The sequence below is a fragment of the Vulpes vulpes genome, chromosome 4 (assembly GCF_048418805.1).
Source record: "Vulpes vulpes isolate BD-2025 chromosome 4, VulVul3, whole genome shotgun sequence".
Classification (NCBI taxonomy): Eukaryota; Metazoa; Chordata; class Mammalia; order Carnivora; family Canidae; genus Vulpes; species Vulpes vulpes.
Window position 1 is genome coordinate 91,338,471 of NC_132783.1, and position 17,760 is coordinate 91,356,230.

General features: G+C 43.4%; 1 long non-coding RNA gene and 1 pseudogene across 1 annotated transcript in view; both read right to left on the reverse strand.

Annotated features, from left to right (window-relative positions):
* Positions 1–4,773: 4,773 nt before the first annotated feature.
* The window catches only part of LOC140598630 (uncharacterized), a 33,592-nt gene continuing 20,605 nt past the window's right edge, over positions 4,774–17,760 (reverse strand). Inside the window, exons 2-3 of the long non-coding RNA XR_012001136.1 lie at positions 16,592–16,710; positions 4,774–5,619 (exon numbers count right to left, since the gene is read on the reverse strand). This is a non-coding gene — a long non-coding RNA (uncharacterized lncRNA). The remainder of the gene's footprint in view (positions 5,620–16,591; positions 16,711–17,760) is intronic.
* LOC112925064 (heterogeneous nuclear ribonucleoprotein A3 pseudogene) lies at positions 14,102–15,422 on the reverse strand (annotated as a pseudogene).

Below are 17,760 nucleotides of genomic sequence, written 5' to 3' on the forward strand. Positions count from 1 at the left end.
CTCCACCTCGTCCCCCGGGGGGACAGCAGCGTCTACCCGGCTCTCTGTCCGCTTCCACTTGTGGGGCCTCCACCAATAGGGACAGCCTCCCCCCCCCCCCCCACGGAGATGCACCAGCCCAACCACCCATCCCCATTGCCATCCTGCCAGGGAACCTGGGCCCCGTGGCCGCGGAGAGAACGGGGTGACCAGACCCCACACCCCCATCCCACCCGCTGCAGAGGAGGGGATACAGCCCCCAGGTCCCATCTAGTCCAGGCCTCCTCATCTCTTCCTGGCTTTTGTGAGTAAAAACCATATCACATGGCTCAGAAGTGGAAAATAGGGACCAAGGTCGGGCTGTGGCCTCGCAGGGGAGGAAGGGCTGTCTGTGTGACCCAGAGGCGCCTTGTGGGACCTCTGCGAGTCCCTACCTCGAAACTCCGCCCTTTCCCTCATTCCAGGTAAGTCAGACGTGCCCTGGGGCTTCACTGTAAGCCCGGCTTGGCCACAGAGGTCAATAGAATTGTCCCCCTCAACTGCAGCGTGTGGGGTCCTGCACCCCCTCTGGATTTCCCTCCAAGCCTCTGTGGCCTGACCCGGTAACCCGGACGCCTCTGTTTTATTTATTTATTTATTTATTTATTTATTTATTTATTTATTTATTTTTACGCCTCCGTTGTTTTAAAAATGTAACCTGCGGGGGGCCGGAGCCCTGGGTAAGGAGGCCTCAGGCCTGCCATCCTCTCGCTGGGTGGCACCTGGTGAACCACAAGCCTTCCCTGGCCCATCCCTTCCATCCCAGGTGAACGGGCTCTGGCAAGGGCTCCAGGTTTTCCAGACCCTATTGAAAGTCTAACTCGTTTTCCAACGAGGTGCGTGTTAAGAATCGAGTATGCTCCTGTACCTCCTACAATTCATCTTTTGAATCCCTAATGCCCAATGCCACTATGTTCGGAGAGTCATCTCTACAGAAAGGCTCAAGATTCGGTGAGGTCATGGGGGTGGTGGTGACCTTACAGGACTAGTGTCTTTGTAAGAAGAGATACCAGAGAGTTCTTGCTCGCTCTCTCTCTCCTCCCTCCCCTGTGCATATATGCCCCAGGGAAAGTCCAGGTGAGGACACAGCGAGGGAGGGGGGTCTGCAGGCCAAGGGGAGAGCTCACAGCAGACGCTCACCCCACGGCACCCGGATCTTGGGCTTGTACCTCCAGGACGATGAGCCAATGCGTCTCTGTTGTTCAAGCCGCCTGGCGGGTGGTGCATGCATGCAGCAGCCCTAGTGGCTGCTGCAGGTCACCCCAAAGCATGTTGTTCAAGACATGACGACAGAAGGGAGGGGGCGTCCAGCTGCTGCGGCCCGACTCAGCGGCACGTGGGGCACCCACCCACTCTCACCTCTGCAGAGCCTGGAATTGTATGAAGCCCAATCGAAAAGGCACAAAACCCATCTTCTTAGATCACCTACCGTCCCCAGGAACACTTATTCCGGAGGTTACTTTTGTAAAGAGACATAAGGACCGCGGAATAGGATCCCCCCGCGCCCCGCCCGCCCCATCTCCTTGCTGCCCTTCGACAACTGAACTTGAACTAAAATCACTAACAAGATAGCAAATCGTGTCTGAGGCATAGGAATGTACAGTCCCAGGCCTCTGGCGCCCACATCCCCGCTGGGACGGTTTTCCTGGGGCAGGGGAGGGGCTGTGCGCCTGGTTCATCAGCAAAGGTGGAAATAGGAATTAAGTAGAGCCTACACCCTGCCCATATTTTTGCTTAAAAGTAAGAGGGTTTTTGCACATTGAGAAGGGGATTGTTGCACATAGAGAAAGAACTTCGGTAGTAAGATAACGGGCCTAATTTATTGGTATCTTTCTCTTTGCCACGAAATTGTTGGGATTTCCGTTGCTTTCCCTGCTAGAGACGCTCCCGGTGCAATCTGCTCAAACACAAGCCCACCCTGCAGCCTGTCAAACTGCCTCCAGAATGGTTTTCCCCATCTCGGTGAATATCATGATTCTGTCCCAAGGAAGAGAAAATGAGGGGGAAAGCAGAGATTTGAATACTCACAGGTCAGGACCACGCGGTGCCGGCTTCCCCCGCCAGGTGGCAGTGCCACCTCAGTGATGGCTCCAGCCTGCCCCCGCCCCAGGCCTCCGGAAGAGCCGGGGAGCCCAGGTCCTGCAGGATCCCAGGCAGGCTTCTTGGCTGCTCTGGGTGCAGAAGCCTGATGTCTAGTGTTTTCTACCTCAAATGATGATGTGACTCTACGTGTCTCCTTGAGAGAAACACAACTGCCTGCCCAACAGCCAGAGGCCTCCCCACGGCCCTACGGAGCTCCCCTGTCTTTGCCTCCAGAACAGTCACTGGAAACCTACCAAATGTAAACCTCTAAAGTCTTCCAGCACATTCCAAGCACTATGCTCCGAGAGGCAGCCCGAGCCTCAGCGAATGTGCAGGAAATGGCATTTGGTGATGGTGATGTTTCCACGGTAACGGGCACTGGAAGAGCCTTGGGCGGAGGCCAAATCCTAATCCCTGAATCTTCGCCTCTTCTTGGTGGTGGCAACTTGCTGTTCCCCTCCTAAGCTGTTCCCTGGCCCTGACAGCGCACACCTGTTCTTCCTCCATCCTCCCAGGCCGCTCCCACAATGGCCCGCTGTCTCCCTGCCAGGCGCCCTCAGCCCAGCTGCCCATCCCTCTGCAGCTGCCCAAGCACACGCAAGGCCTTTGCTCCTTAGGTGAGCGGCAGCAGGGCAGCTCAGAAGGCGCTCAGGTTCGGGTATTGGAGAGACCCGGGCATGACCCCGGGACGTGCCTTTCATTCAGTGCCCCAGTTGGAGCAAGGCTCTTATCTCTGAATTTATTCCATGCCCCCCCCCCCCCCCAAATGAACTCACTGGGGCAGCATAACTTAAAGCACTTGGCACATAGTGGCTGTTCAACAAACACTAGACTCCCTCCATCAGGGACCTTACCTGCTATTTCTTGCTTCCCCCTGAATTTTCCTATTAGTCACTTAAGAAACGGGTATATAGGAAAATCGTGGTGGAGGAGTGACGATTATATGCAGCATCAAAACCACTACCTCAGTTAATTTCCCACACACCCTCAGAGTTCTCACACTTATCTGCACATTTGAATCATCTGGGTCTGGGCGATTCCAAGTGTGGTCTCTGGACCCGAAACACCACTTTCACCCAAGTGCTTGTTAGAAAGACTCTCAGGCTCCGCCCCGGACCGAATCGGGATGTGCTTTTTAACAGCCCCCCATGAGGTAATCTGTGGGCACTTAGAGCTTGAGAAACGTAGCGGAGATTTACAGACTACTGACGTCTGGGTCCACCCCCACCCCCCCGAGACAACGGTGTAATTGGTCTGAAGAGCTGACTGAGCGTGAGACTTTTGAAAGCTCCCAGGTGGTCTTATTGTGCAACCAGGATCAAGAACCAGTGATGGGAGGCGGAGGGGGGGGGGGACGGGGGGGGGGGGGTTCGGGAAACAGCCGTCTTACAAAGAGTGATTTAGCTGAGATTTACTGAGTCATCTCCGAGGCCATTCTCTGCTGTTTTATATGCACGTCCACATCCACACATGTGCATATTAATATATGTGCACGTATGCATATGCAACACATACACACATGCATATTAGTATATGTATATCACATATACACAAATAACACATACACACATGCATATTAAGACACATGTGCGTATCACATACACACATATGCATATATAACACATATGCACATTAATATATGCACACCCATACATAATATATGTGCACACACATGCATGTATGATATATAGACACATGCATATATAACATACGTGCCTATGTGTCTACAGCACACAGGCGCATACATATTGGTATATATTCACACCCATATTAATATATACACATGTGCATATATAATATACACGGGCATGCTGATAAATTCACACATGCGTGTTAATATGCATACATGTGCACGCACATTTTCCTCCGGAAGCCTATGATTTGTACTCTTCTCCATCCTGTCCTACAGTCTGCTCTCATCTTTCTCTTACTAATTCCCCAAATCCCAAAGATCGTAGACCAGCAGATCCTCAGCCCAAGGCTTTTTGTTTTATCACCATGATATCATTTACAAGCTCATAGGGTCGGGCCTTGTAAGTAATGGAGAGACCGGGGCATACAAAGGTTGGACACACTGCATAAGGTTTCCAGGGCCTGGGGAAGCTCCCCGGCTGGGGGGTTCCGGGCTATGGGTGCAGAGGGAGCCTGAGTCCTCTCGTCGTCAAGCAGCGTGCAGGGTCGCGGGGGTCTTGTTAGGGGCAGAGTCTGGCTTGGCAGCTCTGGGTCGGGGGGAAGAGGGACGAGCTCCCCAGGCCGGGGACGGTGATCGGGCCTGTTCAAGGGACACGAGGCCATCGGGCCAGGGCAACAGGGGCTTCAAGAGACGGCACCCGGCGGGGCTGCAAGGTGAGAGGCGGGAGGTGTGGACACAAGGATGGACTAGGCTGGACGTTGTTGCTGTTGTTGTGTTAAGAACAACCTAAAATCTTGGAAAGGTTTTAATCAGGAAAGCGGCCAGATCTGGTTGCTATTTTTAACTCGTGTCTCTGTGTGGCGACTTCGTGGGAGGAGGCAGCAGGGGAGGCGAGGGGTGCCGACGACCGTGAGGCCGGTTCCGGCTGGAGGTGCTGCGGCGTGGAGGCCAGGACAGTGACGGTGATGGTGGTGGCGGCGCTTATGGTAAGAACTGAACGGACACGACACAGGGTTTTGGAAGCAAATAGAACAATTGGCTAGTGGCGTGGATACGTTTATTGGTTTGAAATCTTTCGATTTCAGGAAACAAAACTCCATCAACTTTCTTCCGAAAATAAGGACGATTTACAGACTTATAAAGTGAAAGCTATGATGGATGTGGGCTTCAAGTAAGGTTTGATCAGGGCTCTAAATGTATTCTTCTGCTTCTCAGTCCCACTCCGTCTGTCCCCCACCCTTTGTGCGTCCCTTTATCCTTACGCTGAGTCCATACCTGGATGTGAGTCCATACCTCTTGGCTTCAAGAGCAAGACCTATACATGGTGGCAAGATGGTCTTATTTGCCTGGGGGAGGGGCAGGCATCGTTCCAACAACTGTAAAATAAAAATCCTGATCTCGGATTGATTGAGCCATCTCTAGACAAATGCCCATTGCTGGGAGAACGGGCTAGGGCTAGCTTCATACCCCCACAATACATCTGTTGCCTGCAGCCTCATTAGCTTAGATGGACGTTACCAGACACGGCGTGGATGAGGGATGAGATTACCCTTGTTGGCTTGGACCGGGGAAGGTATGGGAGTGAGCGGCCCTACCCAGACGGCATAGGGGCTACATGGCCGTGAAGAATCACATGGTGTGGAGGAGGAACTTCCAACTTCCGTTACTGTCAACTATATTAGGTTTGAGGGCATGAAAGAACATGCAGGTGACACCTGTGTTTCTGGAGGTGTCGTGCTGAGATGGGGAGGACCGCAAGCCTTGGAGGGGAATAAGCACAGGTATCTCCTAGACACTCAAGCATCTGAGTCCGGTGAGCATTGGGACATATAAGCAGGAGCCAAAGGGCATCGTCCTGGGTGGAGTCATTCACGTCACATGGCGTCCTGGAGGTATGGGACAGAGGGACAAACGTCAGGCCACGGATGCAGTATCCCCTTGACTCCTAGCCCAGGGATTGGTAGGAAGAGAGCCGTGGCCTAGGATTCTGATTAAAGGTTTGGGGCTAGTGATCTTCCAAACCAAATAGAGCCGTGAGTATCCATATTATGCTACTAAGGGAATGAATGGTGGATCTTCGTAAATGTCTGGATGAAAAAAATTAGAGTGAAGAATCTTTTCCATGTCTTTTATTTCTGTGCTGCTTAGAATAACAAGAGGAGAGAGAGCAGGGAGGGGATTTGGAGCCCCATCTTTTCGATGAAAACAATGAGATTCATACAAGTTAACTGATGACACCAGGTCTTGTGTTTGAACCCCACCCTCTTGATTCTAATTTTAGCTCTTTAAACACTGTAGATCCAAGTGTCTATGGTCAGATAAACGATTATTGGAGATGAGATATGTACATGACTCAAGACAGGGGTCACAGCAGATAAGATGGGAAAAGTCCTGTACTCCCAGTCAGAACAACAGCTACCTTGGAGCTTTGCTGCTCTCTTCCTGTCTGATCTTGGGTGACTCATTGAATTTTTCTGCTCTGTATTTTTCATCTGTCTAATATGGGGTTTGGGTTAGGTTCATTGTTTTCAAAGTTAAAAACAAACAAAAAAAACCACTTTTTTTTTTCTCTCCAAGAAAAGCCATACTAGGAAGTGTCAATAAATTAGAGAGCTCTCAGCACAACTTGCCTCCCATTCTCTTCCCCCAGGACATCATCCTGGAAGGTCTGGGGACCCCTCTGTTTTGCTTTTCAGGAGTCTGTAGGGTTGCTTCTCTTCCTAGGTCAGTCCTGGAGTTCTTGCCTCCCCCAGCTTCAAAGCCTCCAGTCCTCCAGGAAGGCTGCCTCACAATCCCTGACTCCACACCTGGCCAGCACCACAAGGCAGCAAATTTTTTCTGTTCGGAGCCCTGTCAGTACATGAGCCCCATTGATGAAGCACCTTGGTTGTTCCACTTGCATGGGTTTCAAAGAAGGCCTTTGTGGAAGCTCAGGCATGAGGGAGTTGAAGACAGCATTGTTCATCAGTTGCTGTTAGCAGGTGCATTTGCCAAACCCTTGCTCAAATTAAACAGGAAGTGATTAGTTTCCTGGAGTTAGGAAAGGCAAGAATAATAAACACTCATAATTATGAGCAGCATTGCCTTCCACTGTGCTATGGGCTTTATATGTGTCATCTCATCTAATCTTCTGAACCATACTAGGACCACAATGTTATGATCTTAAGTATTATTATCCACGTTGCAAAAATATGGAAAACTGAGGTTCTAAATGATTATGAAAACTGCCTTAGGAAACTCGATTATAAAGTGCCACAATTGGGATGGAAATGACCAGAATTGTCTAGATGCAAATGCAAGAATAGTTTTTCCAGAATTCTCTAGGATTAAGAAATAAGACCATAGTACTCTAAGTTAACATAAACTTTTCCTCAGTGGTTAGCTTCCTTAGGTGTTCAATCACTCATTGCTTCAGCAACAGCCTACTATTTTCCAAAGACCTGGATTTGCTCTGGAAGGGAAAAATAAGGAGGTGAGTGAGACACAATCCTTTCCCTCTAGGAGCTTGCAGCCTAGCAGAGGAATAAAGTAGGTCATACATACCATTTGTTATAAGCGCTATAATGGAGGTTAATTCAAAATGCTATGGGGACACTGCAATGAGAACACTGGCAAAAAAATTAGAAAATCAGAGTTATTACAATCCTGGACATCCACCAAAATCTTCCAAGAATCCAAGAAGTGTTTATTAAGGAAATTTTCCTAAATCTCATTTCCAACAGAAAATTATAAGGCACGCAAAGAAACAAGAAAGTATCTCCCATACCTAGGAAACTAATACAAACTGTTTGAGAAAGCTCATATATTGGACATACTGGACAAAAACTTTAAATTGGATATTTTAAACATGTTCAAAGAACTGAAGGAAACTACAAGATCAATGTCTCACCAGGTATAGAATGTCAATAAAAAAAATTATAAAAAGAGTTAAATAAAAATTCTAGAGTTGTGCAGCGCCTGGGTGGCTCAGTCAGTTAAGCGTCTGACTCTGGATTTCTGCTCTGGTCATTATCTCAGGGTTGTGAGATCGAGCCCTGGATTGGATTCTGCTCTGACCATGGAGCCTGCTTAAGATTCTCTCTCTCTCGCTTTCCCTCTGTCCCTCTCCCCACCTCTAAAAAAATAAATAAAAATTCTAGAGTTGAAAAATACAGTGGCTGACATGAAAGATTTGCTGGGGGGTGACTCATTGAATTTTTCTGGTCTGCATTGTCATCTGTCTACTAAGGGGTTTGGGTTAGGTTCGTTGTTTTCAAAGTTAACACAACAAATTTGAGAAGGCAGAAAAAAAAAGGATCAGTGAACTTGAAGATAGACCACCAGAGATTTTCAAGTGTAAACAGTAGAAAGAAAAAAGAATTCAGAAAAATAAACAGAGCCTCAGAGACCTGTGGGACAGAGTGAAGAATATCAACATGCACATAATGGGAGTCCCAGAGAGAGAGACAAAAGAAAGAAGAGGCAAGGAGAATATTTGAAGAAATCAAAGCCCAAATTTTTATAACTTTGATGAAAAACATTAATCTATCTTCTTAATAGACATAGAATAAGCATTTAACAAGAAGCCAAGAACTTCTTCTGATAAAAAGATTCAACAAACTAGGAATAGAATGGAACTTCCTCCAACTGATAAAGCATATCTATGAAAAACTCACAGTTAACATCAGACATGGTGATGAAAGGATGACTTCTTTCTGCTTAGGATCAGGAACAAGGCAAGAGTGTTCACTCTTACAGCTTCTCTTCAATATTGTGCTGGAGGACGAATAGGCAAGAAATAGAATGCATCCAGATTGGAAAGGAAAAAAGTAAGACTTTCCTATTTTCAGATGACCTGATCTCATATTTAAAAATTCTTAGGATGCCCCCACACAGACACTATTAGAGGTAATAAACAAATACAGAAAGTTTGCAGAATACAAAATCAGAATAAAATTAACAATTGATTTCCTATACAACAGTAGAGAACAATCTGGAAATTCAATTAGGAAAACAAGTCCATTTATAATAGCAACTGAAATTTTAAAAAATATATACTTAGGTATGAATTCATCAGAATAACTGCAAAATTTATACACTGAAAGCCATAAAAAAGTTGTTGAAAGAAAGTAAAGAAAACCTGAATTGATGGAAAGACAGACTATAATCATGGATTAGAAAACTTAATATTGTTAGAGTGGCAGTACTTTCCGAAGTAGCTTTCAAATTTACTTCAATCCCTGTCAAATCCTGGATGACTTTTTTTGTGTGTGTGCAGAAACTGACAGTCCGATCCTAAAATCACATGGAAGTGCAAAGGACCCAGAACAACCAAAATGATCTTTAAGAAGAACAACATTGGAGGACTCACACTACCTGACTTCAAAACTTACTCTAAAGCGACAGCAATCAGAACTGTGTGCTACTGTCACGAGGGCAGGCATAAAGATCAATAAATACAATCAAGCCTGGAAATAATCCTTACATTTATGATCAACTAACTTTCAACAATGATGTCAATAGAAATCAAGAGGGAAAGAATAGTCAACAAATGTGCTGGGACAACAAGGAATCACACGCAAAAGAACAAAGTTGGACATCTGCCATATACAAAAATTAACTCAAAATGGACCGTTGACCTAAATGTAAGAGCTATAACTATAAGACTCTTGGAAGAAAACACAGACATGTATCTTTGTGACCTTGGATTAGGCGCTGGTTTCTTAGATAGGATACCAAAAATACAAGCAATGACAACAAAAAGAAATGGGCAAATTGGACTTAATGATTAAGAACTTCTGTGCTTCAAAGGATATTCAAGAATGCAAAGGCCTCTGCAGACTGCAATAAATATCTGCAAACCATATATTTTATAGGAGATTGGTATCCAGAATATATAAAGAGTTCTTACAATTCAATAATAGGACAAATAATCAATTTTTAAAAAAACAGGCAAAATATTTTTATATATATTTCCCCAAAAAAGATATACAAATAGCAAATTATTCCCCTGAAAAAAATGCTCAACATTATTAGTTTTTAGTTAACAATACCAAACCATAATGAAATATCATTTCACACCTACTGGGACAGCTATAATAAAAAAGATTGACTATCACAAGTGTTCACAGAGATGTGCAGATCCTGGAACCCTCATATATTGCTGGTGAGAATGCAGCATTTTGGAAAAACAATTTGGAAGTTCCTCTAAAAAAAGCTACACAAACAGTTATCATGTGACCCAACAATTCTACTCCTAGGTATACACTCAAGAGAATTGAAAACATATTTCTAGACCAAATATTGTATGTTAATGTTCATGGCAACATTATCCATAATAGCTAAAATGTGAAAACAATCCAAATACCAACCAGCTGACACGTGGATAATGTAGTGTATTCAGCTAATTAAATATGATTCAGCCATAAAAAGGAATGAAATACCAATATATGCTACAACATGGATGAAAGTGGAAAAAGCCAGACACAAATGACCACATTATATATTTTTTCATTTATAGGAAATATTCAGAATTGGCCAACACACAGAGACGGGAAATAGATTAGTGGTTGTCTGACTGGGGGAATCGTGGAAAGGAGAGTGACTGCTAATGGATACGGGGCTCTTCTGGGGATATTGAAGCTGTTCTGGAATTAGATAGTGGTATTGATTGCCCAACTGTGCGAATATGCTAAAAACCACTGAATCATACACTTTAAAGGGGTGATTTTTATGGTCTGCGAATGATATCTCAATATATATCTTCCGATATACCTTAGTTTTGGGGTATGCGAGTTGAAAGTGCTACGGGAGCTCAGAAGAAAGTCAAAAGTTAAAGGGAGGATCCAGGAGGGCTTCCCTGAGGAAGTGACGCAGGTTTTTCTTTTCCTAGCTCACAGGTCTCTGACTATCGTTGGCTTATAATCGTGTCCCAAAGCAGAGCCTCTCCAGAGCAGAAAGGTCCCACTTTGCACTCTGATACTCCTTCCTAGTGCTTTCCTTTCCTCTGTCCGGGCTTTATTTGCATCACATTCACACAATCCAAGGCCCACTTGTCCATCCATTTGTCAGTGGACGTTTCTTCTACATCTGAATACATTTTTTTTCACAGTCATTTTTATATTTTTTGATTTTCCATCATCCTTTTTTGAAATTGAAGTCCAGGTGACACACAATATTTTTTTGGCTTCAATTATACAGCACAGTGATTTGACATTTACATACATTATGAAATGATCACCATTTTAAGTCCAGTCGCCAGAGTTGTTGCAATATTCTCTAGTGGAATTTGTAGCAAAGACATTTCTAGCAAAATAGAACACTTTTAGACAATGACTGGCCCCATTCAATCAAACACCATGGAAAAAAATTATGGTTCCCCTTCCTCACCCGCACTAAGAAAAAATGAGCGAGGAGACTATACTCCCACTCTTGTGAAGCTGTAACAATGCACCCGACTGCTCCTGCCAAGGTGGTATCAGGAAAGGTCAGGGGGAGAGCTAGCACTTTCCTCCTCAACTAAGTTAACCCCCAGGGTATCAGCGGAGAACATGCTGGGAGCCTGAGCATCCACCTCCACCTGGCAGCAATGTAGAGCCTTCTCCCCACTTTGGACACGAACAGAGTCCAGATGGAAACCCTGAACTCCTTCCTCCACCTCTAAATAACAGGGAGGTGTCACCATCCTCTGCCAGAGAAAGACAGATAAAACAGATCCAGAGGCTCCTAACGTAATATGAAAACGTCCAGCTTCCAGTTGAAAATCACTCATTATACAAAGAACCAGGAAGATCTCAAACTGAATTTAAAAAAATAATCAGGGGCACCTGGGGGGCTCAGCAGTTGAGCATCTGCCTTTGGCTCCGGGCGTGACCCTGGGGTCCCGGGATCGAGTCCCACATCGGGCTCCCTGCATGGAGCCTGCTTCTCCCTCTGCCTGTGTCTCTGCCTCTCTCTCTCTCTCTCTCTGTCTCTCATGAGTAAATAAATATATTTTTTAAAAAAATAATTAGTAGATGCCAGGACCAAGATGAGAAGGAAGTTAGGATTATTAGACAAAGATTCCAAAGCAGCCGTGATAAAAATGTTTCAGCAAGCAACTAGACACACGCTCAAAACAATACATATAGCTAGCAAACCTCATCAAACAAGTGGAAGATATAAAGAGAAACCAAATGGACACTTCAGAAGTGAAAAATAGAATGACCGAAATGACAAGTTTGGCAGATGGGCCCCATGGCAGAATGGAGGGGACAGAGGAGAACTTACTCGAAGGAATTCAGGAGGAGCTACATTAATGTCAGATAGAGTTTGGAGCAAAGAAAATGACCAGAATTTTATATCATAAGAAAAGTATAAATTCCCCAAGAAGACATAGCGACCCTAAATGTGTTCACAAAACCCCCTAGCTCTAAGGTATGTGAGTGAGGCGCAGACTGCTAGAACCGACAAGGAAGCTGGAAAGACAGAGTCCAGTGGGAAACAGCCGCGACTCCCTGTCCGTGGTGGGTGGACAAGTGGGGCGTTAGCCGGGATGCAGGGGAGCCCAGATGCCGCCAGGGAACACCTCGGGTCTGCAGGTGCAGGGCACCCCACCCACCGGCAGCGGGATACGGGGTCTTTCGAGCGGTCACAGAACATACACCAAAGTAGACCATGTCTTGGGCCGTAAGATACGCCTTAACAAATTTAAAGCAATTAAACTCCTATACGGTGTGTTCTCGGATCACAATGGAACCAAATTAGAAATCAGTGGCAGGAAGATAAGAGGAAAACCTGCAAATACTTGGAAATAAACACTTCTAAATGATCCATGAGTCCAAGGAGAAGTCTCGAGGGAAATTTTTATTTTTATTTATTTTTTTTTAAGATTTATTTTATTTTATTTATTTATTCAAGGGAAATTTTTAAAAGGCATTTAACCCCAATACAACACATGAAAATGTGTGAGATGCGGCTAAAACAGTGCTGAGAGGGAAACCGACAGCACTAAGTGCATTTATTAGAAAAGAAGAAAGGTGGAATGCAGCGTAGAGGTCCCTCAAAAAATTAAAAATAGAACTGGTACATCATCCAGCAATTTTACTTCTGAGTATTTATCCAAAGGAAACAAAAACACTAACTCAGAAACATATCTGTACCCCTATTTTCATTGCAGCGTTATTTATGAGAGCCAAGACCTGGAAACACCCTAAGTGTCCATCGATGGAAGAACAAGATGAAGAAAATGTGGTGTATACACAATGGAATATTATTCAACCACAAAAATGAAGGAAATCTTGCCTTTTGCTGCAACGTGGATGGAACTAGAAGGCATTATGCTAAGTGAAACAAGTCAGAGAAAGACAAATGCCATATGAGCTCACTTACTTGTGGAATCTTAAAAACCAAGTTCGAAAGAAACAACCCAAGCTCACAGATCTAGAGAACAAAGTGTTGGGTGCCAGAGGCAGGGGGTGGGGGCGGGCAAGATGAGTGAAGGTGGTCAGGAGGCACAAGCTCTCAGGTATAAAACAGGTAAGTCACGGGGAGGCAATGTACAGCATGGTCACTGTGGTTAACAATACTCTGTGGTATATTTGAAAGCTGCTAAGAAAATAGAATTTAAGGGTTCTAAACACAAGAAACAAATCTGTAACTGTGTGCGGTGATGGATATTGAGTAGGCTTATTGCGACGATCATTTCACCATATGTACGTATACGAAATCATTATGTTGAATGCCTGAAATGAGTGTAATGTGACATATCAATCATATCTCAATCTAAAAAATGAAGAAAGGTTTTTTTTTTTTAGGAATTTTGAGATTTTTTTTCATTTGAAGGTAAATCTTAATGCTATATCAAATTCACACATATGCTAATTTAAATACCCAATTCTATTTATCTAAAACACACATTGCAAACATACAAATATCTATTCTCTCCACATGTCAGAGCCCATTCATTTCATGGTTTGGAAATGTAGAGAATAGATTTCCCCCTTAAACTGCAAGTCAGCAGGTATTTCTTTACAGTTCACTTTAGCAAAATTCATACACAATAGTAATTAACAATGATCTTCTTTACTGGTTAACTCACAAAGAAACACCTTCAAAACTGCATTTTGTTAAAGTTTCTGTACTAAAATGTAGAAACACTGAACTACACAAATATTGAAAAGTTAAAAATTCCTTAATTTTTTATTCCTGGTACCATGACCACAATTTACAGGGCAATATACCTGATGTAATGAAAAGAAAAAGACAAAGCTACAAGAGTTAAAGGACCTTGGGGATGCACATCTAATTGACACTACAGTGCATTAATCAATCGATGCACTTTCTGCAAACTGTGGCTATGACAGTCCTGAACAAGAAGGGCTCCTGTTGAAGCTGCAGTAACTTTTCTGACTATGGATCATCGTTCCTCCTGTGGCAGATTTTTATGGTTCCTCTAATGCATTTGGGACGACTGTCTCAAAGTAACCTGTAGCTTTCCTGACAACTCCTCGCTCTCTCTCCTGCTAAGAACTATAGCCCTTTCCTGAATTTTTTTAAGAGCCTTCTGCTACCATATCCACCACTCCCACCACCAGATCCATAACCACCACCATAGCAACTGCCTGAGCTTCTTTCACCAAAACTGCCCCCCTTCATGGGTCCATAATTTGATTGCTGTTGTCCGCTCTAATATCCAAAATCATTATAGGTCCCACCACCACCATAGTTACCACCTCCAAAATTTCCTCCTTCATTGTAACCATCATATCCTCCACCACCACCACATCTGCCTCCTTGGTTTCCATATCCTGCTCCACCACCACCATAGCCTCCTCTACTACCATAACCAGGACCACCACCATAGTTGCCACCGTCACCTCCAAATCCATTAAATCCACCATCGCCTCCTCCATAACTACCTCTGCTGCCACCACCTCCACCACCATAGCCTCCTCTTCCACCAAAGTTTCTACCACAGCCAACATTACCACCACCTCCAAAGTTTCCTCCACGACCCATGAAGTTGCCAGATCCACCTCTGCGGCCTCTTTGTGATCCAGCAGACTGCATCTCTTGTTCAGAAAGGGCCTTTTTCACTTAACAATTATGCCCATTAATAGTGTGGTATTTCTGAACAACAATTTTATCAACTGTATCATGATCATCAAAAGTCACAAAAGCAAATCCTCTCTTTTTTTCCACTCTGCCTGTCTTCCATAACTTCTATGGTTTCAATTTTGCCACACTTTTCAAAGTAGTCTCTCAGATTATATTCATCTGTATCTTCTTTAATACCACAACCAAAAATTTTCTTCCCTGTTAGATGGGCACCAGGCTTTTCAGAATCCTCTCTAGAAACAGCTCTCTTTGGTTCCACTACACGCCCATCAACCTTGTGTGGCCGGGCACACATTGCTGCATCCACCCCTTCAACTCAAGAGTAAGTCACAAACCCAAATCCCCTGGAAAGTCTTGTTTGGGGGACTCTCATTACCACACAATCTGTAAGTGTGCCCCATTTTTCAAAATGTTTTCTTAAACTATCATCTGTAGTTTTAAAGCTCAAACCACCAATAAATGGTTTTCTCAACTGCTCTGGTTCCTTTGGATAATGGCCCTCCTCCCTGCAGCAGCAGTGGTGATGGCTGAGTGGGGCTGGGGGCGACCGGGCTGTGGTTTTACCTCCATTTTGAGACCAAAAAGAAAGGTCTTAACTCACTTATCTAAGTTCTCACCTCAAGAATCTACAAATAGAAGAACAAAATAATCCCCAAACAAACAGAAGGAAGGAAATAGTAAAGAGAAGGGCAAAATCAATTTAGTTGAAAACAGAAAAATAATACAGAAAATCCATAAAACAGATTTTTAAAGTCAATAACATTGACAAAACTCTAATAATAGTGACAAGAATTTAAAAAAAGACACAAATTATCAATATTAGGAATGAAACATGAGTATTGCCACAGACTCTGCAGATAGTAGAAGAATTAATGTGGGAATACCACGCACAACCCCATACACATAATTTCACAGCATAGATGAAATGGACCATTGTCTTAAAAAGCACAAACTACTGCAACTCACTCAATATGAAACGATAATTTAATAGCCCTACAACTATTAAGGGAATTGAATTTACAATTTACAGTCTAACAGAAACAGCATCTCCAGACCCAGAGAATTCTATCAAATGTTTAAAGAAGAATTAACACGAATTCTATGCGATCTCTTCCAGGCAATAGAAGAGGAGGGAACACTTCCCAGTTCATTTTATGAACCTATAATTACCCTAGTACCAAAACCAAAGAGAAAACTATAGACCGATATCTCATTCATGTAGATGCAAAAGCCCTTAGAATATCAGCAAATAAAAATCAACAGTAAATGAAAACGATTTTACATCATGATCCAAGAGGGTGAATTTCCAGATACAAGGCTGGTTCAATATGGGAAAATCTATCAATGTAATCCACCAGATTAAACTGTTGAAGGATAAAAAAAATCACACAATCATATCAACAGATGTAGAAAAAACATTTGATAAAAATCAGCACCTATTTATAATAAAAACTCGCAGAAAACTAGGAATAAAGGGAACTTCCTTAACTTGATAAAGAACATCTAAAGAAACGTAGAGCTAACATCATATTAAAGGCAAAAAACCTAAATGCTTTATCCCCAAGATCAGGAGTAAACTCAATATAGTGCTAGAAGTTCTAGTCAGTGTAATAAGGGCCCGAGAAAGAAATAAACTGCATACGGATTAGAAAGGAAGACACAAAACTGCCTCTATTTGCAGTTGGCAATGATCTACATAGAAAATTCCAGCAAATGTACAAATGTACTCTTAGAACTAACAAGTGAGTTCAAGAAAGATCGTAGGATAAAAGAAAAACATACAGGGGTGTCTGGGTGGCTCAGTTGGTTGAGTGTCTGACTCTTGATTTCAGCTCAGGTCCTGATCTCAGGGTCGTGAGTTCAGGCTCATGCGTTGGACTCTGTGCTGGGCGTGGAGCTTACTTTAAAAAAAAAAAAAAAAAAAGGAAAAAAGAAAAACATACAAAAATCAATTGTATTTCCATATATTTGCATGTGAAATTAAGATACAGTACCATTTACAATTGCTCAAAGACAATGAAATACTTAGATGTAAATCTAACAAAACATATATAGGACTTACATGCTGAAAATCATGCAATGCTCATGGAAGAAATAAAAAAAAGATCTAAGTAAATGGAGAAACACATCATGCTCATGAATTGGAAGGCTTAACACAGTAAAGATGTTCATTCTCAGGTATAATGCAATTGCTGTTAAAATCCTAGCAAAAATTTTTTTATAGATATAGATCTTTAAAAATTGTATGTGGAAAGGCAAGGGAACTTAAATGCCTTAAAATTTTTGAAAAAGAAGAATAAACTGGAAGGAATCCATTCACCCAATTTCAAAGCTTATTATAGAGCCACAGTGATTAAGACTGTCATATTGGCAGAAGTACAGTCACGTAGATCAGTGGAACAGAACAGAGAACTCAGAAAAAGACCCATTTCAGTAGGTCCACCTGATTTTTGGTGAGGGAGAAGTGGTGCAATCGGACATCCGTAGGATTCAGCAAACAAATGAATAAAAATGAAACTTGACCTAAGTGTCACACTTCATACAAAAATCACTTAAAATGGATCATGGACATAAATATAAAGTATAAAACTATAAAACTTTTAGAAAAAAAAAAACAAGAAAAAAATCTATAGCATATAGAGCCAGGCAAAGTATTCTTAGACTAGATAGGCACCAAAGGGATGATGCATAGAAGGAAAATCTGATAAATCTGACTTTATCAAAATGAAAAACATTTGCTCTGTGAAACACCCTGTTTCAAGGGATTTTGACAAGAACACATTGAACAGTCTCTGGAAGAGACAGGGAACCTTGCTTCAGGTCAATAGGGGTTGTCACTTGGGATCCCTGGAAAATGACCAGTTACGACGGTCTCTATGATAGCGCTATCCTGCCCCCACCGCTTGCGTCTGTCGCTGTGGTAACTAGGAGGTGCTCACCTCCTGCCTCGC